Here is a 20,000-nt window from a genome sequence, read left to right on the forward strand (position 1 = left end):
TTTAGATGTCATTGTTACACCTTGACAACAATGTTGGAACAATTTATTTGAATTATTTAGTATTGTTACATCTTGACAAGAATGTTGGAACAGCTTATTTAGATGTTATTGTGTGGCCTGGCCTGGCATGGCCAAGCGCGTAAGGCGTGCGACTCGTAGTCTAAGGGTTGCGGGTTCGCGCCCACGTCGCGCTAAACATGCTCGCCCTCCTAGCCGTGGGGGCGTATACTGTGACTGTCAATCCCACTATTCGTTGGTAAAAGAGTAGCCCAAGAGTTGGCGGTGGGTGGTGATGACTAGCTGCCTTCCCTCTAGTCTTACACTGCTAAATTAGGGATGGCTAGCAAAGATAGCCTTCGAGTAGCTTTGTGCGAAATTCAAAACAAACAAACAGATGTTATTGTTACACCTTGACAAGAATGTCGGTACAATTTATTTGAATTATTTTGTATACCACAATGTTATTTTGCTATGTTTTAATAATAATTTGCCTGTTATATTTTTAAAAGTAGTTTACATATGTGTAAATGCAACTTATTAATTCAATAGCCTTTTGAACTTTATCATACAATTTTTAAGTATTCGGAAACGTGAAACACAAAATACATATAAATGTGACTTTAACTGATACACCGAAATCAGGTGACATGGTTAAAATCCAGAGTATTTATTCTCGAAGTTTAAAGCGCAGATTGTGTAGTTTTGCGCCAACGAAATATTTTCTGAATAAAATATACAATATGGAAAGCGAAAGAAAACCATTCTCTTGTCCTTGAACAGTGCATTATTTTTTTTCCAAACTGATCTCCTAGGGTAAATGACTGATATGTTTTATCACAGGACTATCTAGCTATTCACATTTGATAAACCCCTTCGCTTCTCTCTTGTTTTTCCTAAACCTTCAAGCGAATCAATAAATGTTGAAACCGGTTTAAACAAGACCAGTGTGTTTCGAAAGGAAATATAAATAAAAAGTTTTAATTTCAACACATTTCTTCTCGCCATGAATTGTTACATCTTGATAAAAATGTTAATACAGTTTGTTTAAATGTTATTGTTACATCTTGACAAGGATGTTGGTACAACGTTTTTAGATGTTATTGTTACACCTTGACAAGAATGTTGGTATAGATGTTTTAGAGGATATTGTTACACCTTGACAAGAATGTTGGTATAGATGTTTTAGATGATATTGTTACACCTTGACAAGTGTGTTGGTACGGCTTATTTAGATGTTATTGTTACACCTTGACAAGAATGTTGGTACAGCTTATTTGGATGTTATTGTTACACCTTGACAAGAATGTTGGTACAATTTATTTGAATTATTTAGTATTGTTACATCTTGACACGAATGTTGGTACAGCTTATTTAGATGTTATTGTTACACGTTGACAAGAATGTTGGTACAGCTTATTTAGATGGTATTGTTACATCTTGACAAGGATGTTGGTACAACGTTTTAGATGTTATTGCTACATCTTGATATCTTGCACTTTATATAGATGGTATTGTTACATTTTGCCAAGAATGTTAATATAGCTCATTTAGATGCCACTGTTATACCTTCAGAATGATGTTGGTACAGTTTGTTTAGATGCTATTGTTACATATTAACAAGAATGTTGATACAGCTTGTTCAGATGGTATTGTTACATCTTGACAAGAATGTTGGTATTGTTTGTTTAGATGGTATTGTTAAATATTTATAAGTTACATAAATAAATAGAAATGATTTCAACGTATTTCTTCTCGCATGAATTGTGAAGGAAGCGAGATCTTACATATTGTAATATTTAGAATTCTGACAAATTATATTCTGTGCTGTCGGTTCCTTAGATAACTGTGTCCTACTTGTGAAGGAAATATATAAATAACAACATCTACAGTTTCGAGCTACTATTGATTCTTCCAGCTGTTCGGGTGACAGGTATTCACTGAAACTGTCTTGGTGCTGTTAATTTAATAAAGAAGTTGAAAACCATTTGATAAGGTAAAATATTAAATTAATTGTATTATAATGTTAGTGTTTTCTGGTACATTGTTATCCCAAATAGACTGAAGTACATATTGAATGATGGTGTTGTTACATCTTAGTAGATGACATTGCTATGTCTTCACATACGTACATACATTTTGATAGTTGATTTCATCTAAAAAATGTTGAATCGAATAATTCATATTATTATATCTCGGTAGGTGGTGTTAACAGCTTTAGGTGTGTTATTATTATATCTCGGTAGGTGGTGTTGGCAGCTTTAGGTGTGTTATTATTATATCTCGGTAGGTGATGTTGGCGGCTTTGGGTTTGTTATTATTATATCTCGGTAGGTGGTGTTGGCAGCTTTAGGTGTGTTATATCTCGGTAGGTGATATTGGCAGCTTTAGGTGTGTTATTATTATATCTTGGTAGGTGGTGTTGGCAGCTTTAGGTGTGTTATTATTATATCTCGGTAGGTGATGTTGGCAGCTTTAGGTGTGTTATATCTCGGTAGGTGGTGTTGTGGTGTTGGCAGCTTTAGATGTGTTATATCTCGGTAGGTGGTGTTGGCAGCTTTGGTTCAAGTGTTGATGAATATTTTAACAATATTGAAACCGATGTTACGTCCAGCTAAACATTTTTCTTGCGAAATTGCAAGAACAAAATCTAAACAGAGAAAACGATTTTCTTGTTGTAGCAATAGTTATGTAGTGAAACAGGTTCGGTTAAGAACTCGATGTACGGTAGTAACTGGATCAGCCTCTAAGATGATGCAGCCTGAAGTGGTACAGAAATTCTTAGAATGAAATAAAATACACTTTGAACATTGTGAACCAACCGCGATTAGCCATAAAAAGGGGTGGCCGATTTAGAGACGGGGCCGTCTTATCCTACTTTTCTGCGTGTCGATTAGTCACAAAAATATAAAGGCATATCTTGTGGTCGCATTTCGATTTTAAAAAAAGACGCGTTTATTTAAGAGAAGGGTTAAAAAGTGGTGATTTGTAGATATCCTGTGTATTTTCGTGGATATTAATTATATATAACCAATAATTTCGTTTACTCATAGGCCCGACATGGCCAGGTGAGTTAAGGCGTTCAACTCGTAACTCGAGGGTCGCGGATCCAAACTCCCGTCGAACCAAACATACTCGCCCTTTCAGCGGTGGGGACGCTATAATGTACAGTCAATCCCATTATTCATTGGTAAAAGAGTAGCCTGAGAGTTCGCGGTGGTGGTGGTGACTAGCTGCCTTCCCTCTAGTCTTACACTTATAAATTAGGGACGGCTAGCGCCGATAGCCCTCGTGTAGCTTTGTGCGAAATTCAAAACAAACAAGCAAAAAAAAAAGGTTTACTCTTATGAATCCAGCTGTGTAGGCAAAATTCTTGAAAGAATAATAAGTAATAGACTTTCCACATTCTTGGAGAATCAAAAATTGCCAAAAGAACAAAATGGATTCATGAAATTTAGACAAACAACAGATCACTTAATTAGATTAACCGAAACTATAATAGATAGCTTCAATAATGAAGAATGTACCGTCGCTTGCTTCCTTGATATCGAGAAAGCATTCGACACTGTATGGCATGATGCTTTAAAGTTCCGAATGATTGAAATGGGACTACCGCGTGGAATTATTCGCTGGTTATTTAACTTTTTGGAAAATAGAAAGTGTAGAGTCAATATTGAGCGTACCTTTTCTGAGTATTTTACTCCAGAAGCTGGAGTCCCTCAGGGAGGGGTGGTTAGCCCTATACTCTTCATCATGTATGTAAACAATTTACCATTGAAGGATCCAAATCATGGATTCTTTTCACAGTTTGCAGATGATGTGGCAATCTGGAAAAGTGTCCTAACACCAGCAATAGCAGCCACAAACATGCAACCGCAACTAAACAGAATATGCGAATACTGTCAAAAATATAGAATAAAAATAAACACAGCAAAAACAAAACTCGTAGTCTTTACGAAATTGACAAAATACAAAAACTACAGCTTGAAATATGTATGATTGGTACACTACTTCAGACTGCCACATCGGTAAAATGTTTAGGCCTAACCTATGATTCAAAATTAACTTGGATTAACCATGTAAATGAAATTAAAACATAGTCTGGCAAAGAACCAACTGTGCTAGTAGTCCAACTGGTAAGAACAGTGAAGCATCTACAGATAACATACTAAAAATCTATAAAACATATATTAGACCAGTAATAGATTATGCAGCTCCAGCATGGATAACTGTAAGCAATAAAATAAATAAAACCAAACTACAAACAATCCAAAACACACTCCTCACAACAGCATACAGAGTTCCAAGAACTATATCATCTCAATTCATACATAAATATTCGAACATACCAACCATACCAGATAGACTCCTACATATTACAATAATGTACCTGGATAAAAATTGGATGAAACATTAATTACTATGCGAATTAGATAGGTACCTCATACATGATGAAGTTAGTCCTAAACATCTCTCCCCAGTATATTAGTATTTTAAACTTAAAAATAAAAAGTAAAAATAATATAAATTCATTAAAAAATAAATAAATATATATACATAAAAAAAAGTGCCACCAACAAACTTGACATTATGCTATTAGGGCAAAGTAACAACTATAAATGTACCAAAATACATGGACATTGCCCTGAAAAGGACCAAAATAATTTTTAGTCCAACTTATATTACTGTAAGACCAATATAAATACGGGGAGGAGGAAAACATTAAGAAGAACCTGACCCTCCAAAGTATAAAGATAAAACTCCGAGAGAGAGCGATTCTTATGAATCTCCTTTTAGAAAAATATCTCTGTCACAGGAGTTAATAAACCAACAACTGGTAGCAATGAAAACAAAGCTTATGTTGTTGGTGATTAACAAAAAACAAAATTTTACTTGATAATTTTTAAAGTTTGTTTCCTTCTTTTTTACATAGACTTTTGAATATTTACATAGTCTTCTGTTATATAGATAAAACAATAGTACTATTCTGGGTTTCTGTTGTATAGATAAAAGAATAGTACTATTTTGGGTTTCTGTTGTATAGATAAAAGAATAGTACTATTACAGTTTTCTGTTATATAGATAAAACAATAGTACTATTCTGGGTTTCTGTTGTATAGATAAAAGAATAGTACTATTCTGGGTTTCTGTTGTATAGATAAAAGAATAGTACTATTACAGTTTTCTCTTATATAGATAAAACAATAGTACTATTCTGGGTTTCTGTTGTATAGATAAAAGAATAGTACTATTCTGGGTTTCTGTCGTATAGATAAAAGAATAGTACTATTATAGTTTTCTGTTATATAGATAAAACAATAGTACTATTCTGGGTTTCTGTTGTATAGATAAAAGAATAGTACTATTCTGGGTTTCTGTTGTATAGATAAAAGAATAGTACTATTATAGTTTTCTGTTATATAGATAAAACAATAGTACTATTCTGGGTTTCTGTTGTATAGATAAAAGAATAGTACTATTCTGGGTTTCTGTTGTATAGATAAAAGAATAGTACTATTATAGTTTTCTGTTATATAGATAAAACAATAGTACTATTCTGGGTTTCTGTTGTATAGATAAAAGAATAGTACTATTCTGGGTTTCTGTTGTATAGATAAAACAATAGTACTATTATAGTTTTCTGTTATATAGATAAAACAATAGTACTATTCTAGGTTTCTGTTATATAGATAAAACAATAGTACTATTCTAGGTTTCTGTTATATAGATATGACAACTGTGCTATTATAGGTTTCTGTTTGTTACGTCTATTTGCTTCTTCGTTTTCTTGTGTTTTACATGTAGTGAACCATATATTATTTTGATTTTTATGATATATGACTTCTGTTGTATGCAATGAATTGAATTTGAACACATCCACGAAATGATGTCATTTTATCACACAGAGAAGTGTGAATTAACTTTCAGAAAATAAATGATAAACTGAGCAACAGGTTTCAGTTATAATTATAAGTGATTCATTGACACAGCATGTGGATAAAGAGGTTATAGTCATAGATGATTCATTGATACATGTAGATAAAGAGGTTATAGTCATAGTTGATTCACTGATACAACATGTGGATAAAGAGGTTATAGTTATAAGTGATTCATTGACACAGCATGTGGATAAAGAGGTTATAGTTATAGGTGATTCATTGATACAGCATGTGGATAAAGAGGTTATAGTTATAGGTGATTCATTGATACAGCATGTGGATAAAGAGGTTATAGTTATAGATGATTCATCGATACAACATGTGGATAAAGAGGTTATAGTTATAAGTGATTCATTGATACATGTAGATAAAGAGGTTAGAGTCATAGTTGATTCACTGATACAACATGTGGATAAAGAGGTTATAGTTATAAGTGATTCATTGACACAGCATGTGGATAAAGAGGTTATAGTTATAGGTGATTCATTGATACAGCATGTGGATAAAGAGGTTATAGTTATAGGTGATTCATTGATACAGCATGTGGATAAAGAGGTTATAGTTATAGATGATTCATCGATACAACATGTGGATAAAGAGGTTATAGTTATAAGTGATTCATTGATACATGTAGATAAAGAGGTTATAGTCATAGTTGATTCACTGATACAACATGTGGATAAAGAGGTTATAGTTATAAGTGATTCATTGACACAGCATGTGGATAAAGAGGTTATAGTTATAGGTGATTCATTGATACAGCATGTGGATAAAGAGGTTATAGTTATAGGTGATTCATTGATACAGCATGTGGATAAAGAGGTTATATTTATAGGTGATTCATTGATACAGCATGTGGATAAAGAGGTTATAGTTATAGGTGATTCATTGACACAGCATGTGGATAAAGAGGTTATAGTTATAGATGATTCATCGATACAACATGTGGATAAAGAGGTTATAGTTATAGGTGATTCATTGATACAGCATGTGGATAAAGAGGTTATAGTTATAGGTGATTCATTGACACAGCATGTGGATAAAGAGGTTATAGTTATAGATGATTCATCGATACAACATGTGGATAAAGAGGTTATAGTTATAGATGATTCATCGATACAACATGTGGATAAAGAGGTTATATTTATAGGTGATTCATTGATACAGCATGTGGATAAAGAGGTTATAGTTATAGGTGATTCATTGACACAGCATGTGGATAAAGAGGTTATAGTTATAGATGATTCATCGATACAACATGTGGATAAAGAGGTTATAGTTATAGGTGATTCATTGATACAGCATGTGGATAAAGAGGTTATAGTTATAGGCGATTCATTGACACAGCATGTGGATAAAGAGGTTATAGTTATAGGCGATTCATTGACACAGCATGTGGATAAAGAGGTTATAGTTATAGATGATTCATCGATACAACATGTGGATAAAGAGGTTATAGTTATAGATGATTGGTTGATACAACATGTGTATAAAGAAGTTATAGTTATAGGTTATTCCTTGATTCAGCATATGAACAAAATAGTCTGTGTGGTAAACAGGGAGAACAATAGTTCGATTGTATTACCCTGGGCCACAGGTGGAAGACAATTGACAGAGCAAGAGATACAATATATGGGACTGGCAAAGATACAGTCTTTGTTGTAGGGGACAATGATGTAGGGAAGAGTAAGTCAGAGGAGGTAATTAATAAGTGCAACGTACTGATAAAAGTACTTAAAGATCATAAATTAATTGTGTTACTGTCAAGAATTAATTATGGAGATGAAATTTCGAGTAGGTCACTAGGGCTAAGTGATAGGCTGAAATTATTATGTAAGAATAAGCAGGTGAGCTGTTTGGACTTGTGGGATGAGTTCAGTGGGAGAAAGGAACTTTTTGTAATGAATGGTTTACATATGTGTTGGAAAGGGTCTGGCATACGTACAAGGGTTATTAACTCAGCTGTGGAGGAAATAGTACTAGATACTAGTGAGGGCAAAGATAAACTACCAGAAACAACACCGAGATGTAAAGAAAAGTTTAGCATAGGTTTGGTTTGTTTTGAATTTCGCTCAAAACTACACGAGGGCTACCTGCGCTGTTTAGCATAGGAAATCAGAAAAAAAGTTATAAGAATAGGCTTAATCATTACTATTGTAATTCTCAAAGTATAAGAAATAGATTACTTTAGGCTACTGGTTGGAATATAAGATTTTAATATAATGGTATTAACTGAAACATGGTAAAATGTAGATGATTTTGATGAGAGAAATTTCTTTGAAATGGATGTTTATATGTTATTTACTGAAAACAGTGTAGTGAATAGAGGGGTGGGTGGCTGTATATGTAAGGTGTGAGTTATATCGTATTGGATATTCAGGATAATAACATTGAGTTTATTTGGGTTTATGTAGTGGATATCAATGGAAATAACTTTAGGCAGGAACTTGTTACAGATAAAACTGATAAAATCAGTTAGAAATTTTACAGTGATTAAATTTCATCTGTTAATGAAGTCATAATTATGGGTGATTTTAATTTTAGACACACTGACTGGGAGAAGATGTTAAAGAGTCAAACCATGAGGAAGAAAGGTTTCTGGAAACTGATAAAAATGGATTTCTTCACCAATTGGTCAAGAAACGTACTAGGAATTTATTGTTAACTTATAAGACAGAAATGGTAAAGAAGGTTGAGATTGGGAAACAACTAGATGTAGGTAATCATTGTTGTATTAGGTTTGATGTTTTGCTGTATATGGAAATCAGGAATTATGATATTTTGATCCCAAATTTCAAAAAATCAAAATTTGAAGGGATATAACAAGAATTATCTGTTGTGAATTGGTCAGCTGAATTGTTTGGAGACAATGAGCCATTGTGAAAACTTTTTTAAAGAAATGTTCAACATTCAAAACACATATATCCCTTAAACAAAGACAAGAGTATATGCAAGTAGAAAACAAAGTTCGCTAACAAAGTGTAGAAGGGATTGCACTACAGAAAATAATAAACGATTTAAGGCATTTAAATTGACTGGTATCACAGATGATTTAGAAGAAAAAGAAATTTGGTCGAACAGCAAATTAGGGCATTCAAAAGGACGTATGAAAAATTTGACTAAAAACAGAACATCAAGGATTTTTTTTAAATCACACTAGGGATGACCAAAATATTAGGATGGGTATAGGACCCTTTTTGGATGTTCAAGGAAGGCTTGTATTTGATGTTTTTGAAATGGCTAGATTATTAAATTCTGCTTTTTCTTCAGTATTTCCTAATGAATATTTAACTTTAAGCAATTTATGGATGAAAACAAAGTTGTACAAGACAATTATAAGCTTGCTAAAATAAAAATTAGAAAGTTTAAAGAATTATAAAGTATTGATGTCTATGAAGAGGATGTTGCTGATTTACAAAATAATTTGCATTATATAGTGAGTTTGGCAAATAAACGACGTTTGTGTTTTAGTTATAATAAGTGTGGGTTATCATAATTCGAATTATAAGTATAATGTGGATGGAAATAAACTTAACATTGTCATGAGAGAATAACAATATCACTAACATTGTTTTATTACTTAGTGCTTCCATCTAGGGAATAACAATATCACTAACATTGTTTTATTACTTAGTGCTTCCATCCAGGTAATAACAATATCACTAACATTGTTTTATTATTTAGTGTCCATCTAGATAATAACAATATCACTAACATTGTTTTATTATTTAGTTCTTCAATATAGGGAATTACAATATCACTAACATTGTTTTGTTATTTAGTGCTCCATCTTGATAATAACAATATCACTAATATTGTTTTATTATTTAGTGCTCCATCTTGATAATAACAATATCACTAATATTGTTTTATTATTTAGTGTCCACCTAGATAATAACAATATCACTAGCATTGTTTTATTATTTAGTGCTTCCATGTAGGGAATAACAATATCACTAACATTGTTTTATTATTCAGTGCTCCATCTAGATAATAACAATATCACTAACATTGTTTTATTATTTAGTGCTTCAATATAGGGAATAACAATATCACTAACATGGTTTTATTATTTAGTGCTTCAATATAGGGAATAGCAATATCACTAACATTGTTTTGTTATTTAGTGCTCCATCTTGATAATAACAATATCACTAATATTGTTTTATTATTTAGTGTCCACCTAGATAATAACAATATCACTAACATTGTTTTATTATTTAGTGTCCATCTAGGTAATAACAATATCACTAACATTGTTTTATTATTTAGTGCTTCAATATAGGGAATAGCAATATCACTAACATTGTTTTATTATTTAGTGTCCATCTAGGTAATAACAATATCACTAACATTGTTTTATTATTCAGTGCTCCATCTAGATAATAACAATATCACTAACATTGTTTTATTATTTAGTGCTTCAATATAGGGAATAACAATATCACTAACATTGTTTTATTATTTAGTGCTTCAATATAGGGAATAGCAATATCACTAATATTGTTTTGTTATTTAGTGCTCCATCTTGATAATAACAATATCACTAATATTGTTTTATTATTTAGTGTCCACCTAGATAATAACAATATCACTAACATTGTTTTATTATTTAGTGTCCATCTAGGTAATAACAATATCACTAACATTGTTTTATTATTTAGTGCTTCAATATAGGGAATAGCAATATCACTAACATTGTTTTATTACTTAGTGCTTCCATCTAGGGAATAACAATATAACTAACATTGTTTTATTATTTAGTGCTTCTATCTAGGGAATAACAATATCACTAACATTGTTTTATTACTTAGTGCTTTCATTTAGGTAATAACAATATCACTAACATTGTTTTATTATTTAGTGCTGCCATCTAAGTAATAACAATATCACTAACATTGTTTTATTATTTAGTGCTCCATCTAGGTAATAACAATATCACTAACATTGTTTTATTATTTAGTGCTTCAATATAGGGAATAACAATATCACTAACATTGTTTTATTATTTAGTGCTCCATCTAGGTAATAACACTATCACTAACATTGTTTTATTATTTAGTGCTTCCATCTAGGTAATAACAATATCACTAACATTGTTTTATTATTTAGTGCTCCATCTAGGGAATAACAATATCACTAACATTCTTTTATTATTTAGTGCTCCATCAAGGTAATAACAATATCACTAACATTGTTTTATTATTTAGTGCTTCAATATAGGGAATAACAATATCACTAACATTGTTTTATTATTTAGTGCTTCAATATAGGGAATAACAATATCACTAACATTGTTTTATTATTTAGTGCTTCAATATAGGGAATAGCAATATCACTAACATTGTTTTATTATTTAGTGTCCATCTAGGTAATAACAATATCACTAACATTGTTTTATTATTCAGTGCTCCATCTAGATAATAACAATATCACTAACATTGTTTTATTATTTAGTGCTTCAATATAGGGAATAACAATATCACTAACATTGTTTTATTATTTAGTGCTTCAATATAGGGAATAGCAATATCACTAACATTGTTTTGTTATTTAATGCTCCATCTTGATAATAACAATATCACTAATATTGTTTTATTATTTAGTGTCCACCTAGATAACAACAATATCACTAGCATTGTTTTATTATTTAGTGCTTCCATGTAGGGAATAATAATATCACTAACATTGTTTTATTATTCAGTGCTCCATCTAGATAATAACAACATCACTAACATTGTTTTATTATTTAGTGCTTCAATATAGGGAATAGCAATATCACTAACATTGTTTTGTTATTTAGTGCTCCATATTGATAATAACAATATCACTAACATTGTTTTATTATTTAGTGCTCCATCTAGGTAATAACAATATCACTAACATTGTTTTATTATTTAGTGCTTCAATATAGGGAATAACAATATCACTAACATTGTTTTATTATTTAGTGCTTCCATCTAGGTAATAACAATATCACTAACATTGTTTTATTATTTAGTGCTCCATCTAGGGAATAACAATATCACTAACATTCTTTTATTATTTAGTGCTCCATCAAGGTAATAACAATATCACTAACATTGTTTTATTATTTAGTGCTTCAATATAGGGAATAACAATATCACTAACATTGTTTTATTATTTAGTGCTTCAATATAGGGAATAACAATATCACTAACATTGTTTTATTATTTAGTGCTTCCATCTAGGTAATAACAATATCACTAACATTGTTTTATTATTTAGTGCTTCAATATAGGGAATAACAATATCACTAACATTGTTTTATTATTCAGTGCTCTATCTAGATAATAACAATATCACTAACATTGTTTTATTATTTAGTTCTTCAGTATAGGGAATTACAATATCACTAACATTGTTTTGTTATTTAGTGCTCCATCTTGATAATAACAATATCACTAATATTGTTTTATTATTTAGTGTCCACCTAGATAATAACAATATCACTGGCATTGTTTTATTATTTAGTGCTTCCATCTAGGGAATAACAATATCACTAATATTGTTTTATTATTTAGTGTCCACCTAGATAATAACAATATCACTAGCATTGTTTTATTATTTAGTGCTTCCATCTAGGGAATAACAATATCACTAACATTTTTTTATTATTTAGTGCTTTTTCTAGGGAATAACAATATTACTAAAATTGTCTTTATTCGTATTCATTTTTTTTTATTTTCACTTGCAGTGTCACGTGAAAGTTGTTTTAATTTGCCGTACATAACACATTTAAGCACGTGCATGAAAATATTATTTATTTGTGGTTGTATGTTCTAATTGCTCTCTCCTCTGGAAAGTGCACACGTGACTAAAGTGCTTCGATTGTGATTAGGAGGATTCATGGTTGTTGAAACGTTGCCGCGTAATTTCGTTCCGCACTTTGGGACTGCGAGTGCGTTATAAGAGTGGTAGTCAAATCCAATTAATCGATTATAGTAGCTGAAGAGTTGGCGGTGAGCGTTGATGACTTATTGCTTATAACTAGTCTATCAATTGAATTCTAGGGACAGCTTTGCAAATATATATATTGTATAGCTGCGTGCAAAAAGTGTTAACAAACAAATGTCTTAATGAATTTTGAAGTCAGGAAAACAAAATTCTGTGAAACATGTATCTTCCTGTAGCTCTGTATTATGGTGTGACTGTAAAGTCTGAACTTTATGAGATATACCCCTTCACTTAGTTTTGAACTGTGAAGCCAGCTCATTGTAAGATCCACATTTGCGTCTCGCTGCTTCAGCAGTTGTAAGGAAACTGAAACTTAAAATACGTGAGTTGAGGAATCCATATTGAAACCAGTTAATCTTTTAATTCCTCCGGGCAGAACCAAAAATGTTATATATAAGCTTAAAACTTAAGGTTCTAAGATCTAAGCAACCCATTTCAATTACAGGAATACGGTTGCCTACAAAAAACCATGACAACAGCCCCTCGAACGAGTTTACTTATAATATTTTGATACTCACGCGATCTTTACGTGCAATTTACAAATAACTCCAGTGTCTAATATGTAGAAAGAGTTCTTGTATAAATATCCCGACTACACTCCTTCACAATCTGTCTCCAGATCCATATTAAACTTTCCCTTCAAAAATTAAAACATAATTAATATCAATTAGCAAAAGATATAAAACAAAAATTAAGATTCTAAGAGTGAAGGGAGAGGATGACCACACAGATAGTACTTGTCTGGAAGAGGATGACCACACAGGTGGTACTTGTCTGGAAGAGGATGACCACACAAGTAGTACTTGTCTTGGAGATGATGACCACATAGGTGGTACTTCTCTGGGAGAGGATGACCACACAGGTGGTACTTGCCTGGGAGAGGATGACCACACAGATCGTAATTGTCTGGGAGAGGATGACCACACAGGTGGTACTTGCCTGGGAGAGGATGACCACACAGGTGGTACTTGTCTGGGAGAGGATGGCCACACAGGTGGTACTTGTCTAGGAGCGGATGCTGCACAGACCACACAGGTGGTACTTGTCTGGGAGCAGATGCTGCACAGACCACACAGGTAGTATTTGTCTGGAAGAGGATGACCACACAGGTGGTACTTGTCTGGGAGAGGATGCTGCACAGACCACACAGGTGGTATTTGTCTGCAAATGGTCATCGTAGATGCAGCAAATTTGGTGTGAATGTATTAAGAGATTACTTCCAGCAAATTTTATCAAAATTATAAGATAAATGTTTGCCATGCTCAATCCAGAAAAACCTTCCTGATGTATTATTACTTTTTCTTGACCTCAGCCCAGAAACACCTTCGTGTTGTATTATGAATGCCCATGACGTCGGTTCAGGTAAACATTTGTGATTCATTGTCAACTTTCCTTGACTTGTCATTTCAGAAGCAAATAATCTGTTTTTTACCGAAGTTTTCAGATCGTTTCATCTCCTTGTACACATTTGAACTCTACTGATCGAGTTGTGAGACGAATCTCTGTCTTTATACTGTGCCATAGGTTCAAGACACACTTATTATAAGATATTCTTATTGGAAAACGTATTCTTTTCGTGGTAACAAAGTGTTTGTTTTTTTAGAGCAAAGCCACACAGGATTAGCTACTCGTCCATTGCAGGAAGGCCCGACATGGTCATGTGGTTAGAGCGTTCGACTTGCAATCTGAGGGTCACAGGTTCGAATCCTTGCCACATCAAACATGCTCGCCCTTTCAGCCATGGAAACATTAGAAGTAGCGGTCAATCCTATCATTCGTTAGTAAAAGAGTAGCCCAAGAGTTGGCAGTAGGTGGTGGTGACTGGCTGCCTTCCCTCTAGACTTACATTGCTAAATTAGAAACTGCTAGTGAAGATAGCCCTCGTGTAGCTTTGGGCAAAATTCAAAACATACTAAACCAAACCGCAGAGAATCGAACCTCAGACTTTAGCTTTGTAAGCCCGTAAACTTGCCACTGTCTCACCATAACGTTAACCATTATGCTTTCATTTTATAAAGGCCCCCTCCAGTAGGACGGCAACAAGTCTTTGGATTTACAATGCTAACATCAGGGTTCCATATGACTTTGATATAAGAAAACACACACACACACACACCAGTCTTGTAAAAGCAACTCTTTTATTTTTCAAAAATTAAGTTTATTTTAGTTTCTCAGTTTTAGCCAAGTATATACGAATATGGTGATCCGTGTTGAGATAACTGTACACACAATTCAGGCGTATTCCACGTTTAATAATTTTTGTCCATTTTATCTTCAGACAGAGCTCTTTCATAAGAGTATTTTCTTTACATTAAAAAACAATCTTGTATAAAATTTAATCACCACATATGTGTACGTTTAGCTAGAAAAATAAAATACTTTTCTCAACAACTGGATCAATTGAAGCGTTCATTTAGCCTCTTATAATCTTGTCTTAGAAATGGTTATATATAGAGGTTGTACCAGCAACCTAAGAACAAGCAGTTTTCTATGAACACGTACGTCATTTTTATCTCGTGTTCAAAAGTATTTTTTGCCAATTTCAGGTCACATATATGTATGTACCTCTGAGAACTTGCCACGTAAAATAAGTAAGGTTGACTTTTCATGACAATATGAAATTTTTCAGAGGTTAAACATCATCAGAAAACCTGACCGCTTGCTATATAAACAATATTTTGAACTGTATCTCAGTTACTGATTATACAAGAACTTATGCAAGAGAAATCTATACCCGATTGCTTAGTCAATTATTGGGTCTCGTACAAAGTTTTTCCAGTTGTTAATATGATTGGATGAACACAAAACTTGCAGTGAACACGACCGTGAGAGAGAGCTCAACTTATTTCGTTTTCCGTTTATTAGATTTAGATTCCAAAAGTTTTTGAGGTGCAGTTTCTGTCTTCCACTCATTTCCGCTAGGTGTGTTCTTGCTCTAATTTCACCTTTTTTTTTACTCTCTCTCTCATAGAATATCTTATGTAAGACGCCATAAACTGGTTTACGATGTCATATCTTACTCTCAGGCATATGACTTGTGACCTACATTAATCCGGTAAACTAGAATAAAAATACCATAATTTATCAGTTTAATCACCAAAACCGGAAATGACCAGATCTGAACAAAGCTTACGAATTCATATTTATTACTTTTCAGACAGGATTCTTTAGAAAACCTGTTTGTATTTCTTCTGACACTTTATGTAGAATTTTCGTTTTGTCACCTAATAGTTCATACGCTAATTTCTGTTAACACAGTGTTTTCTATCATTCTTTATCATTAAAGGTGAACAAATGTAAACTTGTTTCATTAAAATGTAATCTATCTTCCACACAAGCCGGTAACACGTGCTGTCAGTTGCACGTGACTTTATAATCAACACTACTTGCAATTTCTTTCAAATCTCACATTATGTGAAACGTGCTGTAAATCTTGGGATTATTAGATATATCTACCAATAATAAACTGTTATTATTATTAATCAAATATTAGAAATGTTTAAAATAATTCAGTCAAGTGAAACCTTGTGAATAAAATAAAAATACTTATTTAGGTTTTAATTAAAATGTATTTTCTGTGCTGTACTTACCACTGAAGTACTCAATATATAGTTTGTGTGGCTTAATGTAGCAGGAAAAGTATTTAATAAAACTAACCAATCGCTAATTATTTACCGGTTTAAAGTCGGAAAGCTTGTAAAACGTTAGAAACCATTACGCCTAAAATTTGTGATAAAAGTCTGAAATGCTATTTTAACACCACTCTAATTCCGTATCTGCGATTCACCAAATGAACGGATTGATAAAAAACAACAACAAAAAAACACGTGCAGTTAACGTGATTTTTATAACATACCAGTTTATATAATAATTAACAAGACCTACTGGGATATTATTTTGCCGCTTAGAAACTGAACTTCAGATTCGAGGTGTAAGAACACAAACATGAAATTAGAATAGTTATATTTAAATCATTAATCGTATTTAAATTTTTCTGAGTTTGACAATGAGAGCGACGCTCACCCGTTCCTTTTCTCATCGAAGTTCAGTGTTTCTCCGAGATAAATATTTTTACTCGCAAGGGTATTTCTTTATCCAATCAAACACTATGTGCAATATTCTAAAGATAAGTAACATCTGATAATATGCATTATTTCCCCTAACAGTTTTACAATTATACAATAATTTCTACGAGAAGAACTACTAAAATTCCACAATAATAAAGTTTTAAATGCCAGTAACATGTAAATCATATAATTTAGCGATTATTCTGCTCTAGACCATCAGTTCGATGAAATCGTTGCGAGAGGTGTTTTCGGCCTTTAACCCAAGAACAACTGACCAGGTAAGGCCTAATTAGCAATATGTACCGAGCACCGAAGCAGAATTGTAACAGGTAAAGCTTCGTGCATCACACTTCTCTCATTTCGCCAGTGTAATTATTAGTATTCAAGAAAGGTTTAGCGAGTAAATTGATGGAGACTAAATATTTGTCAGCCGAAAATATCTATATCTAACATTAACGAAAGCTGTCGGTTTAAAACTGGCTTTAAGGCGATGCAAATCAACCTGTAGGGCTTCAAGAAAATCGTTGGTTTCAGTAAGATCTGGGCACTGACTGTCACAAGTCTTCCTTGCTCATCATAAAGTTTGTCTTCTGACCTTCTAAAGTGTTCACAAGTTAAAAATTATTTGTTTGTCTCCCAAGTACTTACCAGTAAGAATTTAAAATATTAAACCTCACCTCTATGAGGCTTGTCAATTTCCTGGGTAAATTATTTTTTGTTATTTAACCTGCTAGATTACTCTGTCATTTAACCTGGTAGTTTACTTTGTCATTTAACCTGGTAGTTTACTCTGTCATTTAACCTGGTAGTTTACTTTGCCATTTTACCTGGTAGATTACTCTGTCATTTAACCTGGTAGATTACTCTGTCATTTAACCTGGTAGTTTACTTTGTCATTTAACCTGGTAGTTTACTCTGTCATTTAACCTGGTAGTTTACTTTGTCATTTAACCTGGTAGTTTACTTTGCCATTTAACCTGGTAGTTTACTCTGTCATTTAACCTGGTAGTTTACTTTGTCATTTAACCTGGTAGTTTACTTTGTCATTTAACCTGGTAGTTTACTTTGCCATTTTACCTGGTAGATTACTCTGTCATTTAACCTGGTAGATTACTCTGTCATTTAACCTGGTAGTTTACTTTGTCATTTAACCTGGTAGTTTACTCTGTCATTTAACCTGGTAGTTTACTTTGTCATTTAACCTGGTAGTTTACTTTGCCATTTAACCTGGTAGTTTACTCTGTCATTTAACCTGGTAGTTTACTTTGCCATTTAACCTGGTAGTTTACTCTGTCATTTAACCTGGTAGTTTACTTTGTCATTTAACCTGGTAGTTTACTTTGCCATTTAACCTGGTAGTTTACTCTGTCATTTAACCTGGTAGTTTACTCTGTCATTTAACCTGGTAGTTTACTCTGTCATTTAACCTGGTAGTTTACTTTGTCATTTAACCTGGTAGTTTACTTTGCCATTTAACCTGGTAGTTTACTCTGTCATTTAACCTGGTAGTTTACTTTGCCATTTAACCTGGTAGTTTACTCTGTCATTTAACCTGGTAGTTTACTTTGTCATTTAACCTGGTAGTTTACTTTGTCATTTAACCTGGTAGTTTACTCTGTCATTTAACCTGGTAGTTTACTCTGTCATTTAACCTGGTAGTTTACTTTGTCATTTAACCTGGTAGTTTACTCTGTCATTTAACCTGGTAGTTTACTCTGTCATTTAACCTGGTAGTTTACTCTGTCATTTAACCTGGTAGATTACTCTGTCATTTAACCTGGTAGATTACTCTGTCATTTAACCTGGTAGTTTACTTTGCCATTTAACCTGGTAGTTTACTCTGTCATTTAACCTGGTAGATTACTCTGTCATTTAACCTGGTAGTTTACTTTGCCATTTAACCTGGTAGATTACTCTGTCATTTAACCTGGTAGATTACTCTGTCATTTAACCTGGTAGTTTACTCTGTCATTTAACCTGGTAGTTTACTCTGTCATTTAACCTGGTAGATTACTCTGTCATTTAACCTGGTAGTTTACTCTGTCATTTAACCTGGTAGATTACTCTGTCATTTAACCTGGTAGATTACTCTGTCATTTAACCTGGTAGTTTACTCTGTCATTTAACCTGGTAGTTTACTTTGCCATTTAACCTGGTAGTTTACTCTGTCATTTAACCTGGTAGTTTACTTTGTCATTTAACCTGGTAGTTTACTTTGTCATTTAACCTGGTAGTTTACTCTGTCATTTAACCTGGTAGTTTACTCTGTCATTTAACCTGGTAGTTTACTTTGTCATTTAACCTGGTAGTTTACTTTGTCATTTAACCTGGTAGTTTACTTTGTCATTTAACCTGGTAGTTTACTCTGTCATTTAACCTGGTAGTTTACTCTGTCATTTAACCTGGTAGATTACTCTGTCATTTAACCTGGTAGACTTGTCATTTAACCTGGTAGTTTACTGTCATTTAACCTGGTAGTTTACTTTGTCATTTAACCTGGTAGTTTACTCTGTCATTTAACCTGGTAGTTTACTCTGTCATTTAACCTGGTAGTTTACTTTGTCATTTAACCTGGTAGTTTACTCTGTCATTTAACCTGGTAGATTACTCTGTCATTTAACCTGGTAGTTTACTCTGTCATTTAACCTGGTAGTTTACTCTGTCATTTAACCTGGTAGATTACTCTGTCATTTAACCTGGTAGTTTACTCTGTCATTTAACCTGGTAGTTTACTCTGTCATTTAACCTGGTAGATTACTCTGTCATTTAACCTGGTAGTTTACTCTGTCATTTAACCTGGTAGTTTACTCTGTCATTTAACCTGGTAGTTTACTTACTCTGTCATTTAACCTGGTAGTTTACTCTGTCATTTAACCTGGTAGTTTACTCTGTCATTTAACCTGGTAGTTTACTCTGTCATTTAACCTGGTAGTTTACTCTGTCATTTAACCTGGTAGTTTACTTTGTCATTTAACCTGGTAGTTTACTTTGTCATTTAACCTGGTAGTTTACTTTGTCA

The sequence above is a fragment of the Tachypleus tridentatus genome, chromosome 3 (assembly GCF_004210375.1).
Source record: "Tachypleus tridentatus isolate NWPU-2018 chromosome 3, ASM421037v1, whole genome shotgun sequence".
Lineage (NCBI taxonomy): Eukaryota > Metazoa > Arthropoda > Merostomata > Xiphosura > Limulidae > Tachypleus > Tachypleus tridentatus.